Source organism: Helicoverpa armigera, chromosome 1 (genome assembly GCF_030705265.1).
Source record: "Helicoverpa armigera isolate CAAS_96S chromosome 1, ASM3070526v1, whole genome shotgun sequence".
Classification (NCBI taxonomy): Eukaryota; Metazoa; Arthropoda; class Insecta; order Lepidoptera; family Noctuidae; genus Helicoverpa; species Helicoverpa armigera.
In genome coordinates this window covers 1383695-1404386 of record NC_087120.1, presented here as the reverse complement: position 1 = coordinate 1404386, position 20692 = coordinate 1383695, and the positions used below count along the sequence as shown (strand labels likewise).

General features: G+C 38.1%; 1 protein-coding gene across 2 annotated transcripts in view; it reads left to right on the top strand.

Moving 5' to 3' along the window:
* The window catches only part of LOC110379459 (uncharacterized protein), a 290441-nt gene that overhangs the window by 6196 nt on the left and 263553 nt on the right, over nucleotides 1-20692 (top strand). For both annotated transcript variants that reach the window (XR_010276506.1, XM_064034719.1), the window contains exon 2: nucleotides 17150-17195. The gene's annotated coding sequence lies outside the window, so the exon portion shown is untranslated. The remainder of the gene's footprint in view (nucleotides 1-17149; nucleotides 17196-20692) is intronic.

Sequence of the window (20692 nt, the reverse complement as noted above, 5' to 3'; positions counted from 1 at the left end):
ATCCGTTGGTAACCTTTCTGGCTTCAAACCAAGACTGTCAAAGATGTTCCAATGACAGCCGGGACCTACCAATTGATAATGCCTTCCGAAACTCGTCTCATAAAACGAGACAAGGTGATCCTGTCAAGCCAAACCGTAAAAATCCATGTCATTATTTCAAATTCCAAACAAATTCTTTCCAAGGACATTTCCAAAAGTATAACAAGTTGTAACAGAGCGGACTGTTCCGAAAACTGTGAGCTATCGATTGTTCGTCAATGCCACGCTGGTAATAGGCTTAGCCGATAGTCTTCCGTGCCTTACATTGTCACGGCTCTTCGAACTACTAAATATTGCATAACTGACAAAACAACACTGACATACTTAACAGAAATTATAATTAATCTATAGCTACTAATATAATAAAGAGGAAACTTTTTAACCCTAAAGGCTCCGAAACTACTGAACCGATTTAAAAAAAATTTCACTGTTGGAAAGCCACACTCTTCCGAGTAAACTCATATCATTACGCTCGTTCCTTCTCAAAGTAAACGTCAAAGTCGTTTGTTGTAAGTAGGCTACTTTTTAGCACATTTTCACGAAAAATCAAGGGAAGGAAAAGTGAAGTCAAGCGTCTTCTCAGTGTGAGAAGAGACAGTGTGTGCGGTAGAACAGTTAAAATGCCGATGAGGAAGTTCAAATAGCAATAATATATTGCACACATATCTTTACTTGTAAAATTGACCTAGGTCATAAAAGGCCTAGGCCTAGGCCTTTTACCTAGGTTGTAAAAGTTTGCGGTGTGCACTGTCCCTTTAAAGTACCCTGCAGGCTAAACAGTCATTGTAGGGAATAAAAAAAAAATGCTGAAACCAGTCAATGTTTTCAGTCGGTTTGATTCCAGCTAGATACCTGACCTTTGTGTGCTTACCACCATTCATCTTCATACTGATTTATGGGCCCAAACATGCAGTCGGCCGACTAAAAGTTTAGGATATGCGTTGTCCCTTCTAGGCGGAAGGCAAATCAAGTTATTACTAGGCACGTACCTACATAATGAGATAAAAACGTTCCATTTCACTTATTCCCAATTTCTAACCAGGTTATCTGTCTCTTTTTTCCTATTTTAAGGCACAAGACGTCATTAAATAATTATTATTTATCGTTTGTCCTCACTATTAGTGAGTGTTAATTATTATGTCTGGCTTTGCGATACTTGTAACATAAAATAATTAATAAATATTTATGTACGTATGCTGATTATGAAGGGAGAATTATAATATTAATTTAATTATGCTACTATTTTAATTTCTGAGTAACTTGCCCAATGGCGCAATGGTCGCCATGCCGGATGGCCGATCCTGAGGTCCCGGGTTCGATTCTTGGTTCGGTCGACATTTGTGTGATGAGCATGCTTGTTGGCCGTGGTCTGGGTGTTATAATATGTATTTATAAATATGTATATATGTAGTTTATCAGTTGTGTTAGCACCCATAACACAAGTTAATTAATAACTTACCATGGGGCTAACCGACCGTGTGTGAAAAATGTCCCGGCATTATTATTTATTTAAACTGGCCATAAGGCGCGTAATCTATACTAAGTAATACAATAAAGAGGAAAGATTTATTTCTTGAGTGGTTTGCACCCTAAAGACTCCGAAACTGCTGAACTCATTTGACTGTTGGGAAGCTACAGTCTTCCCGAGTAACATACGTAATATTTTATCCCGGTACAGGCAGTAGTTCCCGGGTGAAACCGCGGAAAAACTGCTTAAAAGAAATAAAGGCCTCAACCTGACTTGTAATTTCCTCCTCAGTCAGCGATAGTCATCATAACACCATCAGTGTCGTAACTTATCAATATCTATGATGATCACGCCTTATCACAGGCTGTCATCATGCAACCTATCTCTACAATCAAGCGACATCATCCACTTATCAGACATACATTATTTCTGTAAATCTACACTAAGTTATGTAAACATCTTTATCACTACGTACCGACAAGTCATTTTTGTAACTCATTCAGATTAGTATTGACACATTTTTGAAATAGCAACGTGCATGATTCTTTAGGCTCGTCATCTGCCTTGTCTCTTCCCAACTATGTTGGAAATGCTTCTAAATGCAGCTGAGTACTAGTGTTTTACTGTAAACCTTCTACATGAAGCGATTGGCTAACTGACCTACTCAACCCAGTTACAACGGTAACCCAATAGGCCTTGGTAAGTCTGGATATCAGACTTTTTGGCTTCTGACCATTCCTAACGAATGCCAAAGACGTTCAAATGACACCCGGTACCCAACAATTTATCGCTCACTCATCCAGGGATCAACCACACCAAGCGTTGCTTAACCTCTACAAGAATATTATATATATAGCATCGAGTATATTAAGATGCACCTTATGTAAGACTTAGGCCCAAGTTCACCGACAACAGAAACGTCAGTTTTCTTAAAACAACGGTTTACTACGAATTCTCGCGTTCTGTAAGTGATCAGTTGTTTCGTAACGTGCGTTTTATGACGACGGTGAACTTGGGCCTGAATGCAACAGGAAACTCCTTACAGACATTACAAATATGTATTTGTATGTACATATGTTTATTACCAGCCATTTACTTAGCAATTATCCTACCTATCATTATAGCCATTTGGATAATGAGACGAGACCAATATCAAGGTCATGATTGTTTATTGAAATTGGTCTTCATTGGCAGTCATTACCTACTGACGTGAGACTGGGGCAATGTTTAACCCATTTGGTTATAATTGTAGTACCTACAAAAGGACGGCTGGAAACAAGCGGTTATGAACAAGCTTCTCAGCAATACAGCAGTTTCACGCACTGAATCTTAGCACCCGATATGTTTGCTTAAGTTGCATTTCTATAAACTTCTCTTTTGAACACATGTCAGACACACATCATCAGATATTTATCATCTCACTGCTGGGCACAGGCCTCTTCGCACAGAAAGAAGGACTTTCAAACTTAATATACCCTCGAGATATTATTTTCCTTCATCAGTCATTGGTGACCAAGATTTTGCCAAGAAAGTACATATAATTTAGAAAAGTAACATCCATGCCTTGCCTAATCTGGAATGGAACACGCATCCTTATACTAAATGAGTTGAGCGCTAACTAGCACGACTTATGCACCTAGAATTCATTGCTATTTCTGAAATACAGCCTCATTACAAGTACCCATGTACTTAACGCAATGATCTAAAATCGGCTCTTAAGAAAAATGACAAAGTAATTTACGGGTGAAACGTGACTCGTCATTGGTCGGGTGTGACGTGATACGTGACTGACCAATCAGTGGCCAGCTAAGTACCTTTACATGATGACGTTACTAATATTAGCGGTAAAATTTAAAATTATTCTGAGCCAAATAAAAAAAACGTGGGGGCCTAGGAAACCATCTTGAGGAAACCTGGACTATAAAGTCGGAAATCACCAACCCGCATTGAGCAAGTGTGGTGTTTAACGCTCAATCCTTCGCTGTGTGGGAGATGGCCTGTGCCCAGCACTAGGACGATAAAAAGGCTGACAATGATGTGTCAAATATTTCTTCGGCTTGAGGAAAATGCATGTTGTTAAAAATAAACGTCATGCAATTGGCAGTATGGCCATAAATAGACTATTATAATACATACGGCATCTTCGCTAACTTAGTCATAATATTGGCAAATGCTATATTTAGTGTCATGCGATATAAATGTTCAGAAGTCTAACAGCTGTTCCCAATATGCTATCTTTGTATCTGTGGATTTGCTTGCAAGAGATAGAATTTTGACACTAGCCTCGTACAAGTAGCTAATGTCACGTTCTTAACTGTAGTAATCAAGCAAGATAGATAGTATATTGGAAATGGCCGTCACTTCATTTGCAACATCCATCAATAGCTTGGTACTATAAATAGTTTAAAGTTTTTACAGCAAACTATTATCAACCATGGCCTCATTAAAATTAGATTCAAAATCAATTAGTGTGACCGCATCGGAAAGCATTTCATTGATTTGGATAAGTATCTATTATTTTTCTACAGCTACTATCGTTTTATAGTTCAATATATTAAGTAACTGTTGGCTGGTCCGTGGATGGTCTACCATATCGAGTTTCAGAAGGCACGTTAAATTGATGGGTCCCGGCTGTCATTTGTCTCGTTCAGACAATAGCCAAAAAGTTCGACAACCAGGTACCAGCTGCCATGGTAACTAGATTGAGGAGATCAGATAGGCAATCGCCATATATGTAGGTAACTATGTAAAACTCTGGACTCAGCTTCTTTCGATTAGACTAGAAGCCGACCAAGATAGTTGGAAAAAGGCAGGCTGAACAATAAGTCATTCATCTATTGCTTTGTTAGATCAGATTTTTAAAATAATTTGCTTTCCTAATGAACTATTTATTAAAAGAATCTAACATTAGTTTAACAAGTCCATCAACTGATCAACCTATGAATCCTGTCCGTATAATTTTACTGAATAAAAAAGCGTCTGACGTCTTTTATTAATGATCTTGCTCGTTTTTATAATCCTTGTTCACTTTTTTCTTTGTATGTTTCATACAAGCGCCCAGTGAGAGCATCGCAATATATTGAATACCTTTAACGATATAGGTATTATCTAATATCTGTGCCTAAAAGAGAACAACTTCCCTAACATGGATGAAAAGTTACTAAGGTCCTTTCTAAGATTCTAAACTGTCTGTATCCCAAATTCAATTTGCATTTGTTCAGTAGTTTTGCCGTGAAAGCGCGACAGACAAGTTACTTTAGCATTTATAATATCAGTAAGATTACACCAACATTAAAACACAATGTCTTCTTCACATTACACGTAATGTAAGTAAATCGGCCGACCGTTATCACGGATCAAGGAACCAACAAACCACTGATAAACTCAGATTACAGCAATTTCCAACAAATCTCAACGATTTTCCTTTCAAAGTACATTAAATACATTTTGTTAGCATTTCTCGTGAGTGCCCAAATGACACTCCATTAGATTTCACGAAACCGTTTTAATATTTAACAACATGAGGAAACAATATTATCTGATCGTTTCGTATCTTATTTATCACAAACACTTAACAAATCTGTGTGTTGGAGCGGGACGGAGCGACCGCGTCCAATGACCTTTACGGTGTAACTCGGAATTTGGTGTAAGCGACATTAAACTTTATGACTTGGTGATAAAGTTGGGTTTTGTTTATTGCTGGGGGTAGTTGCTGTGTTATGGTTTAAGGTAGTGGGTCAGGGTTGCCTGGTGGAGGTCACCGTGGCTTCCGACTGTGGTGGTAGCACTGGTGTTGCTTGCGATTAGACAATGGTGAACTAAATGACACGCGATCTTGTGGTAGCCCGATGTGTCAGTCGACCTGTGCTCGTCATGCTAATAAACATACTAAATACTAAATGTATTTTGACAGACGGCAGAGGAGCGAAAACAATTGGGTCCCGTTTTACCCTTTGGGTACGGAACCCTAAAAAAACAAATTATTAAACCAGAATCACTTTTATTAATAGTGTCAACATTAAATTAATTTTGTCTAACACCAGCTCAAACTATTCCGTTTGAATGCAGTACTAAAGCCAACTTAAATGGGATGCAAAAGTTGTTCCTACGAAGTTATGCTGCATAGCTTCTGAGCTAAAACAAACATAGTACTGATTAGAAACTACACACGACGACTCACAAACACAAACATTATACATCGAATGCCAATTTGATGCTTTGATGTCGAGGAAATATGGCTTCAAACTTGAAATCTCTAGAAATGTTACGCCGTTGTACATATATGATGTTTAGACAAAATTTTGACGTGATAATCCACTACACGCGAAGTTCACAGTGAGTCAAATGGCTGCTGTGGCGAATCCAAGGGTCCAATCGATGCGAGGTTTGCACAGCGAAGCTATAGAGGCTAGCGACTGCTTCGGAGAGGGAGATACTCGACCGGCCGAAGTGCAGGTAGCTGGAGCCAAGGTCGCTGGATGTGGCTAAGAGTGCTGGTGCTGATCAGATTTGGTCGTCTGCAACATGCTGGTGGTCAGGAAAACCCATTTGTTGCTGGCTGGCTGAAGGACTCGTCACTCGAAAGCTTGGGGAACATCTTCATGATAAAGACGTCACGTAGCTCGAAGGTTGCGCTGACGTTTAATGCGGAGCCCCCACTGTGGAGGTATTAGGGCATAGAAAGAAAAGCTCATCATACGTCGCAGAAAAGGGAGGACACCGACCGGATGAGTGTACTTCCCGATAGTGGTTGTCGGGGTGATCTATATGTTCATTTTTGCCTGCGAATCCTACTGCTTGCGCGATGCAGGATGGTTCGTCTTCTAAAGTGTAGATGGTGGTGTAAGTTGTAGTACTGCAACATGTAGATGGTAGCATAAAGTTGGTGAACCGCTACAACTTTAATACTGAGCTAAGCAAAGCACAGCACAGCATCACAGCGCACGTAGATAGTTAAAAAAGTAGATTAAGGAACACGGCATATTTAAATGTTGATAGTAAAAAAAAGTAGATTGAGGAACACAGCATTATTTTGATGTTGATAGTAAAAAAAGTACCTTATTCACACAGCACAGCACAACTGGACATTGATAGTAAAAAAACGTAGCTTAAGGAACACAGCTTAGCACAGTTTGAAGAAAAACTACGTTTTTCTAACTATTATCATCACACTGTCACACAGCTGACACAGCACAGCACAACTTAATGGTCACAGTTTAAAAAAGCGAAGATTAAGAAACACAGCACAGTTTGATGTAGATATTTAAAAAAATGTAGATTAAGGAACACAGCACAGCACAGATTTAAGGTGATAGTTAAAAACACGTAGATTAAGGAGTACCGCACAGCACAGTTTAATGTGGGTAGTAAAAAAAAGCGCCATTAAAGTTGAAGCTTAATTAAATCTATTGCTGACACTTTTTATCTCGTTGACAAAGAAAGAGTCAGCAATAGATTTAAAGCTTCAACTTTAACGGCGCTTTGTGCAACTGAGGAAGGAAGGTAAGGAACACAGCACAGCTTAGCATAGCTCGATGTAGATTTGTCCCTTAAGGCAAGTTTTCTTAAAAATATCTTTATTTACTAACGACCGTTCTCAATATGCGTCTGTGGAGATGTAAGGGGAATATGTTCAGCAGTGGACGTCCTATGGCTGAGATGATGATGATGATGATGATGTTCTCAATATTTTATCTGTTGTTTTGCTTACCAGGGATTGAATTTTGAGCAGCGCCATACTAGAAATGTCAAATTCCTATCTCTGGTTAGGAAAACAAACAGTTAGATATATATGGACTGTATGTATATAATGAATAAATAAAAATAAATATTATCGGGAACTGCCATTAGTTTGCAAGCTTTTTTGGACTCCTTGCTCATTTGTTTAGGTATACAAATATTGAATAGAGCTATCCTGGTTGGAAGTAATTGAAAAAACATAATCATAAAGTTACGTTAGTTAAGTTAGTTTGGCTATCAAAAAGTTTTTACGAAATCTGGAGTACCATTCCAAACTGGAGAATCATCATCTAGATTTTTTCCCGACTATCTTGGGGTCGGCTTCCAGTCTAATCGGATGCAGCTGCGTGCCAATGTTTTACAAGAAGCGACTGCCTATCTGGCCTCAAGCCGGGCAACCCAATACCTGTTTTGTCTAACTTACTGGCTTCTGACTGCCCGTAACGACTGCCAAAGTTAGCAAATGACAGCCGGGACCTAAAATACAGTTTATCGCGCCCTCCGGAACACAGTATTTGGTGGCCGAGATAAACTAAGTAGGTAGAAAAGTTGCATTGGTACCTACTTGCCTGACGTGGAATCGAGCTCACACTCATACTTGAGAGGTTGGTTCTTTACCCACTAGGCCACCACGACTTGGTGTACAATACCTTATATTAATATTCATTAACAGCGCGTCATCGGCACTGCTTTGAAGCAAAAAAGTAACAGTTAGAATTACGTTTAGTTGTCATAGGTTTAAATTACGCGTGTGAAGGCCACGTGACAAAAGTTTTTACATACTAAGTTTTTGTTCGTCTAACTCTGGATTTCAATAAACTATCTAAGTATGTATATGTTGATTTGCTTACTAGAGATAGAATTTTAGACCAACAGACGGACTGGGTATTAAGCAGTTTTACAACTTGGACTTTGACTTTACAATCAAAGAGAAACTACAGGACTCTAATGTAAATTAACCATTTTATAATTTATAATAATGAATCATTTTTATAATCTTAGACACAAAAGAATGTGTAAAGGTGAAAGAAAATCACCTTGAGGAAACCTGGACTTTTAAGATTAAAATCGTGTCACCCGCATTGAGCAAGCGTGGTGATTAACGCTCATTCCTTCTTTGTACGAAAAGATACCTATGTTGTAGTGCAATGCGACGATAAAAAGGCTGATGATCATGTAGGTATTACTTCATCACGATTTTTATAAAAAAATAAAATGATCGTACACAATAATATAATGAAAGCAATTATAATCACATTGCATGTACGGACATCGGATTGTTCTGAAGCAGTCATTTAACAATTACACGGGTTTCCCACGGACCAGCCTCTGATACATTTTATTGTAGTTAGAACATTCTAAGAAAAATTAATACTACATTAAACAGTAGGTGCCTATAGAAAAACAAAATATCTGATAATATTTTGTTTCTACTCTATTGAAACTGTAGGTATAAGAAGGTAAAAAAAATTGTTTCTAAAATGCAACGTTTACAAACGTATGAAAAATAGCCCCTGTCCTTTCTTAGGCTTTAGCTAGCTAGTATTAAAGCGTTGTAGGCCCAAGTACACCAAAAATATAAACGGCAGTTTTACTCAAAACACCTGCTTACTATTTAGTTTAATCACGTACTAGGTTCAAAGTAAGCAGTAGATTTAAGAATTTTTTAGGCAGTCGGATCAAAACTGACGTTTACGTGGAGAATTTGGGCCTTAACTGCTTGTATGCCGCTTATTATAAAACGCGCTCTGGCACACAACGGGTTAAGAGTTTTTGTGTGAAAACCCTGTAGACAGATGGCCAGACACAATAATATTAGTAAGGATAGAAGATAAACTGTTTAAGTTTATAAGCGTTATAACTTACCATAACTTTGTCTAGAACATTATTATCCTTTAAACAAGATTACATCGTTATACTGTAATTTATGTACAAGAATATATGACTCGAGTAACATTTTTATCGCTCATACCCCGTCACACAGATGCGGGGAATTTTCGTCTTTTAGACCAAATTGGGTATTATGAAAACTAGAAAGGAACAAGAAAAAAAATAAGGGACTGGCACAACACAAAAGAAACAAAATGAAAGGAGAAAAAGTACATAATAAGCGTGTTAGTAATTATTGGCACGCTTAGAAGATTTTTCCAAAAAGTATTAACACACTATAATAAGATGTTCCATCAAGAAGTTCCAAATTCATACCTTGCATGATTGTAACTGCTTGTATGCCTCTAATTATAAAACAAGTGGCTCCCGCCCGCGGCTTCGCCCGCGTCGAGTTCGGTTAAATCGCGTTTCGAAGAGAACTCTTCAAAAGACCGGGATAAAAAATATCCTATGTTCTTTCTCAAGATCTCTCTCTCTCTCTGTACTAAATTCTATTAAAATCAGTTCAGTGGTTTAGCCGTGAAAGCGTAACAGACAGACAGAGTTACTTTCGCATTTATATTATTATACTCTATCCACGGAAGCAAGAGCTAAAAGGTAAACAAAGAATGTCAGTTTTTCAAGATGGCGGTATAACCCGACCGATGACAAAACGTCACATTTTTGTGTAAAATGTTCGCATTATCTGTGATTTTGTCATCGGTCGGGTTATACCGCCATCTTGAAAAACTGTCATTCTTTGTTTACCTTTTGGCTCTTGCTTCCGTAGACTCCCGGCCACCGTAGGCGTGGGTCTGTGGGCGGTGAGTTCGGGTGGCTCATCGCTCATGTCTGTTTTTAGACAACAGACCCGTGTCGAAGGCGCGCGTTGTTCCACGCGCTCCTCAAAGAGATGTCAGCAACCCCAGCGGGGCCCAGCAGGGCCAAGGCCTGCCGGGACTGCGGGTTGTTCGAAAGAGATACCGCGGCCCTGGTACATAAAAGGCCTATGACGGAACACGACGGTTTTTAGTCAGTAAGAGTCTGACACTCCCTCACCGCTGCTAACCCACAGCGGGAGGGGTCATTTGATGATTTTTAACGTCGGAAAAAAAAAGAAGCTCTTGCTTCCGTGGATAGAGTATAGTAGGGATGGAAAAGCAATTGTGTCTCGCGTATCTCTGGGCTCCGACATACAACGGGTTAAAGAAGGAGTGTGTGCACTGTGTCAAATAGGTTCAGTCCAGAATTAAACCTAACTATTCTCTAGAGCTGGTTTTCAACTGGACCTACATGTTTGAATATTTAAACAGCCCTTTCTTTTGAAGGGTGACCCGCAACGAGCGGTTATTCACAAGTTAAATCAAATACAGAACATTAACTTTTGTTTGCTTGGCGAAGAAAGCTGAATAGTAGTGTGTTAGAATGGAACTTCTTGTGATTCTTCAAGATTTTTTTTATTTTCATGTGAATTTGCGCTTTATTCAAGTGAATAATTGTAATTTATACTTATTTTTAACCGGCTTCCCAAAAAGGAGGAAGTTCTCAATTCGTCATGAAATATCAAACCATTCCACAAAAAGCCTAGGTCTGTAGTAATAAAAATGACTGTATAAATTATTATTTTTATATTAACTATTTGCTTATCTTTCTGGTTTTGAGATTTAACTGCAGTTAAAATCAAAATGTAATTACATATTAACAAGTATTAACAATTTGCAACACTTATCCGCGATAATGTATCGTTGCATTGACAACCATTTTCACTTTATCTGTTAAGTGGTTCACAGTAATTAATAGTACCTACTTTTAAATAAGACAGAAATGTTTTTTTAAGGGTTCCGTACCCCAAGGGTAAAACGGAACCCTATTGTTATCGCTCCTCTGTCCGTCCGTCCGTCCGTCATCAGGCTGTATCTCATGAACCGTGATAGTTAGAGAGCTGAAATTTCCACAGATGATGTATTTTTGCTGCCGCTATAACAACAAATACTGAAACAAACGCTAACAAATAAATATTTCAGGGGGGGGAGTCATACAACAACCGTGATATTTTTGCTCGATATCCATAAATACATATAGAATATTAGTTTGGATGGTACGGAACCCTACGTACGCGAGTCCCACTCGCACTTATCCAGTTTTTTCAGTTTATCATCAGTCTTTTTATTGTCCTGCTAGGAAGGGAATGAGCGTTAATCACCATGTTTGTTCAAGGCACTCGAGGATTTCAGATATTTGAAATCCAGGTTTCCTAACGAGGTCTTCCTTTACCGACTCGGTAATTGGTGTTCAAGGTATAATAACAAAGTACCTTTGATAAGTAACATCGGCACATACTTGCATGAACTTGAGTAGAACAGGCACAGTCATACTTCTTCAATCGCTTATTTGACCAATGACGGCAATTTGACGACTGGTTATGGTACGTTTTCAATGCCAAACTACCGACCGCAGATGCCGCAACTGCATCGCAGCAGCACGTGCAGTGGCCCTCAGATGTCGATTGTTTTCATGCTATCGCGGCATGGGCGGTTGGCAGTTGCAGTCGGCAGCTGGCATTCAAACCATACCTTTATGGGTTGATCATTTTTATAGTTATTGTGACTATTCTATCAAGAACCTCAATAAACTCTCATCATCACGCTCACTAAAAACAACAATTAATTATTCCCAATGATATTATCACATGAAATAAATCTAATTAACCCGTCTAACCTTTTCAAGTTGAAAGTTTAACTTATATTAGGATAGAAACTAATTGCTTCTACTCTGAACTATTTACTCAGAAAAAATATATAATAAAAAATGAACTTCTAGAGCTGTGAAATAATAAAGAGTCTTGCAAAGCTTTGCAGGTCTTAATTAGAGATTCTCTGAATAAATTATGCTCCAAGTAATATTTTTTGAGAGTAAAAATTTATTTCGCGAAGCTCTGCTTGGTGTTTGTTCGTAAATAATTACTTTCGTTTTCATTGAGTGCAGACACCGTTTGTATTTGCGTGTCAAAACGAGCAGAAGAAAGAAATAAAAATTCTTGCTAGGTAAATATAAATGCAAAAAAGTAGCTCGGTCTGTCTATCGACGTCAAAACTGAATTAATTAACGGCCGTTCCCAATATTGTATCTATCTGTGGTTTTGCCTAACCAGAGGCAGGAAAAGTACATTACTTGTATCGGGCTAATCTTAAAATTCAATCTCCAGTATACATGGAATATTGAAATATTGAAAGATACCCAGGTACCTACTAAAGCTTAAGAAAGGACATAGTCGATTCCTTTTACGTCAAAAAACGTTGGCTAAATCTAGTAACAATATAACTTGAACATTTCCGCGATCAAACATATACCCAATCAGTACAGAAACGAGTTAGCAGAGAACATTGATTACATTGTACGTAATGTTACATTTTCTCCCCACAATATTATTGGACCTTTAAAACTGATTTCCCAAAGCGACGCGGAGGTCACAATTACTCGTTCAAAGGAAATTAAATACAATACCACGAGTGTATTTCAAATCAGACTGTTTGTTGTGATTTAAGCTTAATTTATAGTAGACTCTCGTTAATTCAAACCTGCGATAATTCGTACCTACTATGTGTAATTTAAGGTTTGATGGGCTCTCTGCTAAGTATATCTTAGACACCAATGACTGTGTTTCGGATGGCACGTTAACTGTAGGTCCCGGCTGTCTTTGAACATCCTTGAGTCGTTACTAATAGTCAGAAGCCAGTAAGTCTGACACCAGTCTTACCAAGGGGTAATGGGTTTCCCGGGTAACTGGGTTGAGGAGGTCAGATAGGCAGTCGCTCCTTGTAAAACACTGGTACTCAGCTGCAACCGGTGAGACTGGAAGCCGACCTCGACATAGTTGGGAAAAAGGCTCAGAGGATGGATGAGCTCTCTGCTGTGAACTTTTAGTCGGCCGATAAGTTTGCTTTAGCTCATAAATCAGTATGGAGCTTCTTTGTGCACCCGGATAAAATACATACAGAGACCTTTCTTTAAATTATAACGGTAATCTTTTAAACACGGTATTATGTGGTTTTGTGTAGATCGAGCAAAATGACGAACTTTGGGAGAGGCCTTCGTCTAGCAACGAATATCTTTCGACTGACACAATGAAAGAATTTGTCAAATAGATCATGTCGTTCTTACAAAGTGTACACAGATTCATTTAGTATCGAACCCAAGTACTCCAGCTGTTTTGAAACATACAATTTTAGACTGATTTCAACCAGACGCGGTTACAAAGGTAGTTTTAATGCAACTACATTGTATGAGCCTCTCATAGGAACCGATTTCTATGCAAAACGCATCTAGCATTGTTACACGTTGCAATACGATTTGCATTCCTCTCAATAGTATAGAGTGCAGTTTCTCTCGAATTGAATACCCTTTGAACTTAGTATAATGTTTCTTATTATTGTTGATAGTTAGATTTTTTTTTGTTTAAAAAAGTTGAAAACGTGCAATGTGAAAAGCATAGATTGCTGATTTGTTCGGATGTTAAAACTACGTACTTTTTTGAATGGAAGAATTACTTCAGTATTACATAACCCATTTATTAATTACCAGCTTCCGCCCGCGGCTTCGCCCGCGTATAGTTCGGTTGTATCGCGTTTCCAAGAGAATTCTTCAAAAGTCCGGGATAAAAACTATCCTATGTTCTTTCTCAATGTCAACTCTATCTCTGTACCAAATTTTATTAAAATCAGTTCCGTGGTTTAGACGTGAAAGCGTAACAGACAGACAGGCAGAGTTACTTTCGCATTTATAATATTAGTAGGGACACAATTCCGTGGATGGGTGACCAATAAAGTCATAAAAAACCCGGCTGTCATATAACATCTTTGGCAGTCGTTACGGGTAGTCAGAATCTTACAACTGTTCTTATCAAGGGGTATCTGGTTGCCCGGGTAACTGGGTTGAAGAGGCCAGACAGGCAGTCGCTTCTTGTAAAGCACTGGTACTCAGCTGACATCCGGTTAGACTGGAAGCCGACCCCAACATGGTCTTATCAAGGGGTATCTGGTTGCCCGGGTAACTGGGTAAAGATGGTCAGGTTCATATGTACTCGTATTAGTTTCCTTTGTAGTTTGCCCCATTGCATTGTGAAATATGAACAAATATTTGTCAAAGAGATCGTTACTGTTTGAAATAAGAATATTTTATTCTACTGCATATTTTTGTATTTTCCGGATAATGCAAATTCAAAAGTATTGTATGTAATCCTTAATAATGCGACATGTTCGCGCAAATAATGACGTATTGTGGTTTTCCATTTTATTTATTATTATTTTATTTGTGTTATTTCGTTCTGTACGTTTACAAGTACAGTAGAATTGTATTGCTGGGGAGTTCCAATATTTTTGTTCCAATATGGGGAGGTGAAGAGCCCTCGCTTTTTCGTTCAGCCTTTTGAAAAAAAAACACTTTCAAAAAAGGTTGATTTTCAGCCTACTTTAAATAAATAACTTTTTACCTACTACCTAAGGAGCTATAATGATAAAACAGCTAGGAAATAGTGTCCGTCAGCTGTATATTCCCACGCGACGTCCGTCCGTCTGTCGGGCGCTACCACGCGGCTGTCATTTATCATAGGCACCTAGTAATTAAAATACTACTGTATAGTACCTGGTGATAGACATAATGATCGGAAAAAGCATATTTTTGTTTGCAATTAAAACTAATTGAAAGATCAAAAGAATGCTTTCGCTTATATATTTGAACATTGATTCAAGAATTCAATTAATCAAGATTATATATTGCAATATTAATAGTCAGATGCTCTATTTATTATTATTATCGCACTAGCGGACGACGGCTGGTTCATAATAAACCCAAGCAGTACCGAGCAGCAAGTAAAAAAAAATACTTTCTAAAACCGACTTCCATAATACCTACCTAACCTCCCAAGTCTGACAAACACTATGCTGAAAACCGCACCATAATTGGTTCAGCCAAACGTGAGATAAGCGCGCACTTACATACCTATATGAAAGTCAAACTAAGGACCTCCTTTTAGGGTTCTGTATCCAAAGGGTAACACGGGACCCCATTGTTTTCGCTCCTCTGTCCGTCCGTCCGTCTGTCCGTCTGTCACCAGATTGTATCTCATGAACCGTGATAGTTAGAGAGCTGAAATTTCCACAGATGATGTATTTTTGCTGCCGCTATAACAACAAATACTGAAACTAGAATTAAATAAATATTTTCGGGGGCCCCTATACAACAAACGTGATTATTAAGGTAAATAAAGGTACGGAACCCTTCGTGCGCGATTCCGACTCGCACTTGGCAGGCTTTGTTTAAATCGATTACAAAGTTTCAATAACTCATCAAAGAAAGAACGTTACTACAGTTCAAAACATATTCATAGACACAACATAACATACGCAAAGAAAAACAAAAACAAATGACTACCTAAAGTCGAGACCAATAAAAGCGAATCAAGTGCTTTCTACATATTGTGTAACAAACACAGACGAACAGACTTTCGTACTCACTATAGATATAAATAGCTATACCGTACATATTTGTGGGCCGTGACTTCATTTCCGGATTATATATTTAAAATATTCACTACACGGATCGTGGCTAAGTAATCGCACGTGTCTATCGATCATAAGGTTAAGCAACGCGCAATCGATATCCGGACGGGTGATTTGTTGTGAAGAGTTGAAATACACGTTAAATTGGTGAGTCTCACATCTATGGGTCAGGTCAAACAGACCGGCTCGGAGAGCATCGGCGCGCATTTTTCTTTTCAGACAGACCGGAGCGTGCAATCAGAGCTAAACGTCAGGAAAAAGTTCCAAGGCTCCTCTTATTATTTCACACCAAGCGACTTCGAGCATTCTTAATGACAAAAGCAAAGCACATCCAAAAATATACCTTACTACAAATACAAGTACTCAATTTTCAACGTGTTAAGAATTTGCTCTTTTCTCCGAGCCGGTCCGTCTGAACGGACCCTCAGGCTGGCGGCCGACGCGGCGACGTTACATGGCTTGGGAAAAGGCTAGGCAGATACACGTATATGTATATAAAATACTAGCCGTTTTCCCGCGGTTTCACCCGCGTCCTGTGGGAGCTACAGCCCGCACCGGGATAAAATATAGCCTATGCTACTCGCAGATAATATAGTATATAATGGTGAAAAAATATTTAAAATCGGTCCAGTAGTTTTTGAGTTTATCCATTACAATCAAACAAACAAAGTTTTCCTCTTTATAATATTAGTATAGACTACGGAGTTCACGAAGTACAAAGTCTCGTGCCATCAAATAAATGGATTAGGCATCGAGGATTTGTAAGACTTTGGCTTCATATTAATAAGATTACGATTCAATCGCCTCAGGTGGATATTGCTCACTGCATATGTTTATGTAAAATCGCTCTTTGTGAACACCATTTGCATTTATAGTAATCATTTTCTTATTAACATCTTCATATCATATCGCTTTGATATTTCTACTTGTCACGTGCCCATTAAAATTACCCGCACACTACAAACAAGAACTACTTTTAGTCGGCCGATAGTTTGTTTGGGCTCATTAATCAGTATGAAGATGAATGGTAGTGCGCACATTGCAAAAATTAAGTACCTGCTTACACGGTCAGACCGACTGAAAACTTTGATTGGAATCAAGAATAAAAAAACCTTTTATCTTACATGTACCTACTTTTATACCTATTTCATCTATTACAGCATTATTTGATACTCTTATTTTAGTTCTTCTATACCTACCTAATTTAATTTTCCTTTCCTATGTAGGAAACTTATTACAGATTTTTTTAATAATCTCTTCCAATAATTTGCCAATTAAGGCTAAGAGCTAATCATGCATAAAATTATATTATCCGTTATTAAGTCTGGCGTATAATCTATTTAATATTTTCTGCTAGGAAGAATTTTTCTTCAAAATAAAATTGACGGAGAAGGATGTCAGAGGATTTTTCATTAGTTATCTGTGCCTTGATACATCCTTAAAAACAAATAAGTAATTTTCTTTTGTTTTTTCCCAGGTACCACTCTCGCTGCGTGCAGAAAGACCATGTGTTATCCCGAATTGTAAGTACCACCAAATCGTATAGTATCCGTGTTATTTTCGTAACGTTAAATAGGTTTTTTTATTGAAAACGTTACCTAATGTTAGGGCGCTTTCAGCTTATGCATTTCTTGACGGCCGGCTGCGGTGCCAAAGCCACTGAGTGCGACGCCGGTACGTCGAACGCTCGACAACAGGAGTGTTGCCCCACCGTGTGTTTTGTATGAAAAAACGGGCAAAGTGCGAGTCGGACTCGCGCACGAAGGGTTCCGTATCATTATTTATAAATCGGACAAAAAATCACGTTTGTTGTATGGGAGCGGGAGCCCCCCAAAATATGTATTATTATTAAAGTATTTAATCCTAGTTTTTAGTATTTTTTGTTATAGCGGCAACAGAAATACATCATCTGTGAAAATTTCAGCTCTATAACTATTACGGTTCATGAGATACAGCCTGGTGACAGACGGACGGACGGACGGACTGACAGAGGAGCGAAAACAATAGGGTCCCGTTTTTCTCTTTGGGTAGGTACGGAATCCTAAAAAGAGAATAGTACGACGTACGTCTAACGCTCCGCTTCGTCACCGCAGCCGGCCGTCAAGAAAAAGTTGCAAAAGCGCCCCTAAACTAAGATTTAAAAATCTTTAAACAATACTAGGTATATAATGAAAGCATTAAACGATTAAGTATCCTCATTTGTTAAAACTACTTCCTAGATGAAGATTCATATTTCCTAGATGCATGTATATTCATATCAAATGTAGGTAGGTAGGTACAAATGTGTGCATAGTCATAATATTGTGCAATCATACATAAGTTAATTCTTAAACTATCTCTGAAATTCCTTAAGAAAATACACGAGCACAAAATCTATTATCTTCAAAACTCCCAGTTCAATATTACGTTGAATTCCTACATAACAAAATTGTATTAGTTCTGAAGTCGAACATCTACAGAGCTCCCAAAGGCAACATATTTCTATACGAACGAAACCATATCACGTGCATTTTGCATCTAATAAGTACTATTCCTTAGCTAAAGAATACGTTTTATATGTACCTCTACATCAGTGGTTCCCAAACTTATTTTGTCTAATGCCCACTTTGAAAATAAATATTTTTTTAGCGCCCCCATTTTTTAGGGTTCCGTACCCAAAGGGTAAAACGGGATTGTTTTCGCTCCTCTGTCCGTCCGTGCGTCCGTCCGTCTGTCACCAGGCTGCATCTCATAAACCGTGATAGTTAGAGAGTGAAATTTTCACAGATGATGTATTCAGTGGCGGTTTTAACTCTACCAGCGCCCTGGGCGAGATTTTTATGGCGCCCTCCAACTGCAATTCAAACCCATACGAAAAACAGAGACACATGTAGTTACGAGACTGCGCGAGCGAAGCGAGCGCGAACTTTTTTTTATAGTTAACAAGTCAAAGCAAAAATGACGTAAAATGTAGCCCAATCGTACATAAGTTATTGCTGGTTGGTGAATGCAAAAACACGGGAACACAGCTTCTGATTGCGCGAGCGAAGCGAGCGTGAAAATTTTTGTTACATTTTAGAACTCAAAACAAAAATTAATTAAAATGTAGCCCAAACGTACATAACTCTTTGTTGGTGTTGGCGCCTATGTATTACAATTTTGGGACTTAAAGTAGTACCGTAAATAAGAAAGTTCATATGGAAACTAGAAGTTACTTTCTCTTTAATAAAAGGACTTAAAAACGACGCTACCTTTTTGCTGGGGTAGACTTAAAATTTTTGAAAAATAAAATCAACTGTAATGTGAAGCAAACCCGAAAATTTTTGAGTTTTGGATCACTAAAAGTCCTAAACATATATAATAAAAGGCAACTGTGAAGTGAAGAAGCCGCGAGCGAAGTGAGCGCGAAAATTTTTGAGTTCTGAGACATAAAAGTAGTGTTTGTTCGAGAATTTCTCAAACGCGGAATTAAACACAATTACAAATGACCCCCCAGGCCTCTACGCAACGCCCCCATTTTCTTTCTGGGTCTCTTACCGCCCCCCTTGAGACCTGCAGCGCCCACAAGGGGGCGTTATCGCCCACTTTGGGAAAGACTGCTCTACATGTTTATACCTATTCCACTGCAGAAAATATGCAAACAAAAATTAGGTATAAGAGGTTTACTGCGGAACCCTAAAAATATAATAGCTTAATAGTAGTTTTTCCGCGATTTTCGGTTGCGTCGCGTTGGATTTAATGTACACCTATCTTATTATATAAACCTATAAACCTCTCACTTCTATCACTCTATAAATTAGAAAAAACCGAATGAAAATAGGTGGCGAAGTGTTGAAGATTAACGCGTACAAAGGGACAGAACATGCGATTTTGTTTTATACTTACCTATGTACCTATGTAGTGATCATCCGATAATATTAGAATATCGGCTTGCTTGCCTGCATAACATCTTACTCTCGTGCCACACTCTCTTACAGTTTCCCGCCAATTGATCATAGTGTCACATAGACCATAGCGTAGCAGACGACAGATATAGGTGGTAATGCAGCCAATGCAGGACACTAAGTACACTGTTAGTCAGTTTCTCTAAATAACAATCCGTTTCAAAGCTATTCAATACCAACTTAAAACTTTTAAACCACGTGAGAAATATTGAATACGCGCGCTGCACATTGTAGGTATGGGCGCCGCGAGCGGCAGTTCGCGCCGAAAGCTTTGTAGGTATAAACAAGATAGAGTAATTCAAATTATCCGCCAAGCTATTTATTGAAATTGTTGATTTAAATACCAACTCGTATTAATAATTATTAGTTATTAAAATTAAGTTTGCAGCACTTTCAAAAATGAATCATTCAATTTACATTAGCTGTACTTATTAGTTACTTCTGTACGCTTTACGAGTAGGTCAAAGTGAGACTTTATATTATGTACATAGGTACATACTAACACCTTTGTAACATATGCACGCAGAATAAAGACACACAACATAACATAGGTACATGCGCAAAGAAAAACAAAAGCAATTAATTTTAAAACAATTTCAAAGAAGTGTAGGTATAAAAAATCTTACCTTATTTAGTGTCCGCCATTTTGACACAAGTGAGCACGACGAATAAAATTGGCTTATGTTTAACTGATCACCAGATATAGTAACAAACAGCAGACAAAAATAGTAAATGATCACCAAAATGAAACTCGCATTTTAATGTAAAACTATCACCAAAGTTTTAACACTTTGCTATCCTATTTAAGTGAAATTACTCCAAAATAAATCAAGCGTAAGCCAAAAATAGTAAATGATCACCAAAATTAAACCACCATTTTAAAGTAAGATTATAATCAAAGTTTTTAAATTCTGCTATCCTATTTAAGCAAAATGAGTCCAAAAAAATCATTGTTATCCCAAAAGTAGTAAATGATCACCAAAAGTAGTAAATGATCACCAAAAGTAGTAAATGATCACCAAAAATCAAATCAAATCAAATCAAAACGTTTATTGGCGTTCGTGACGCACAAAAAAGTTTTTACATCTTGCTATCCT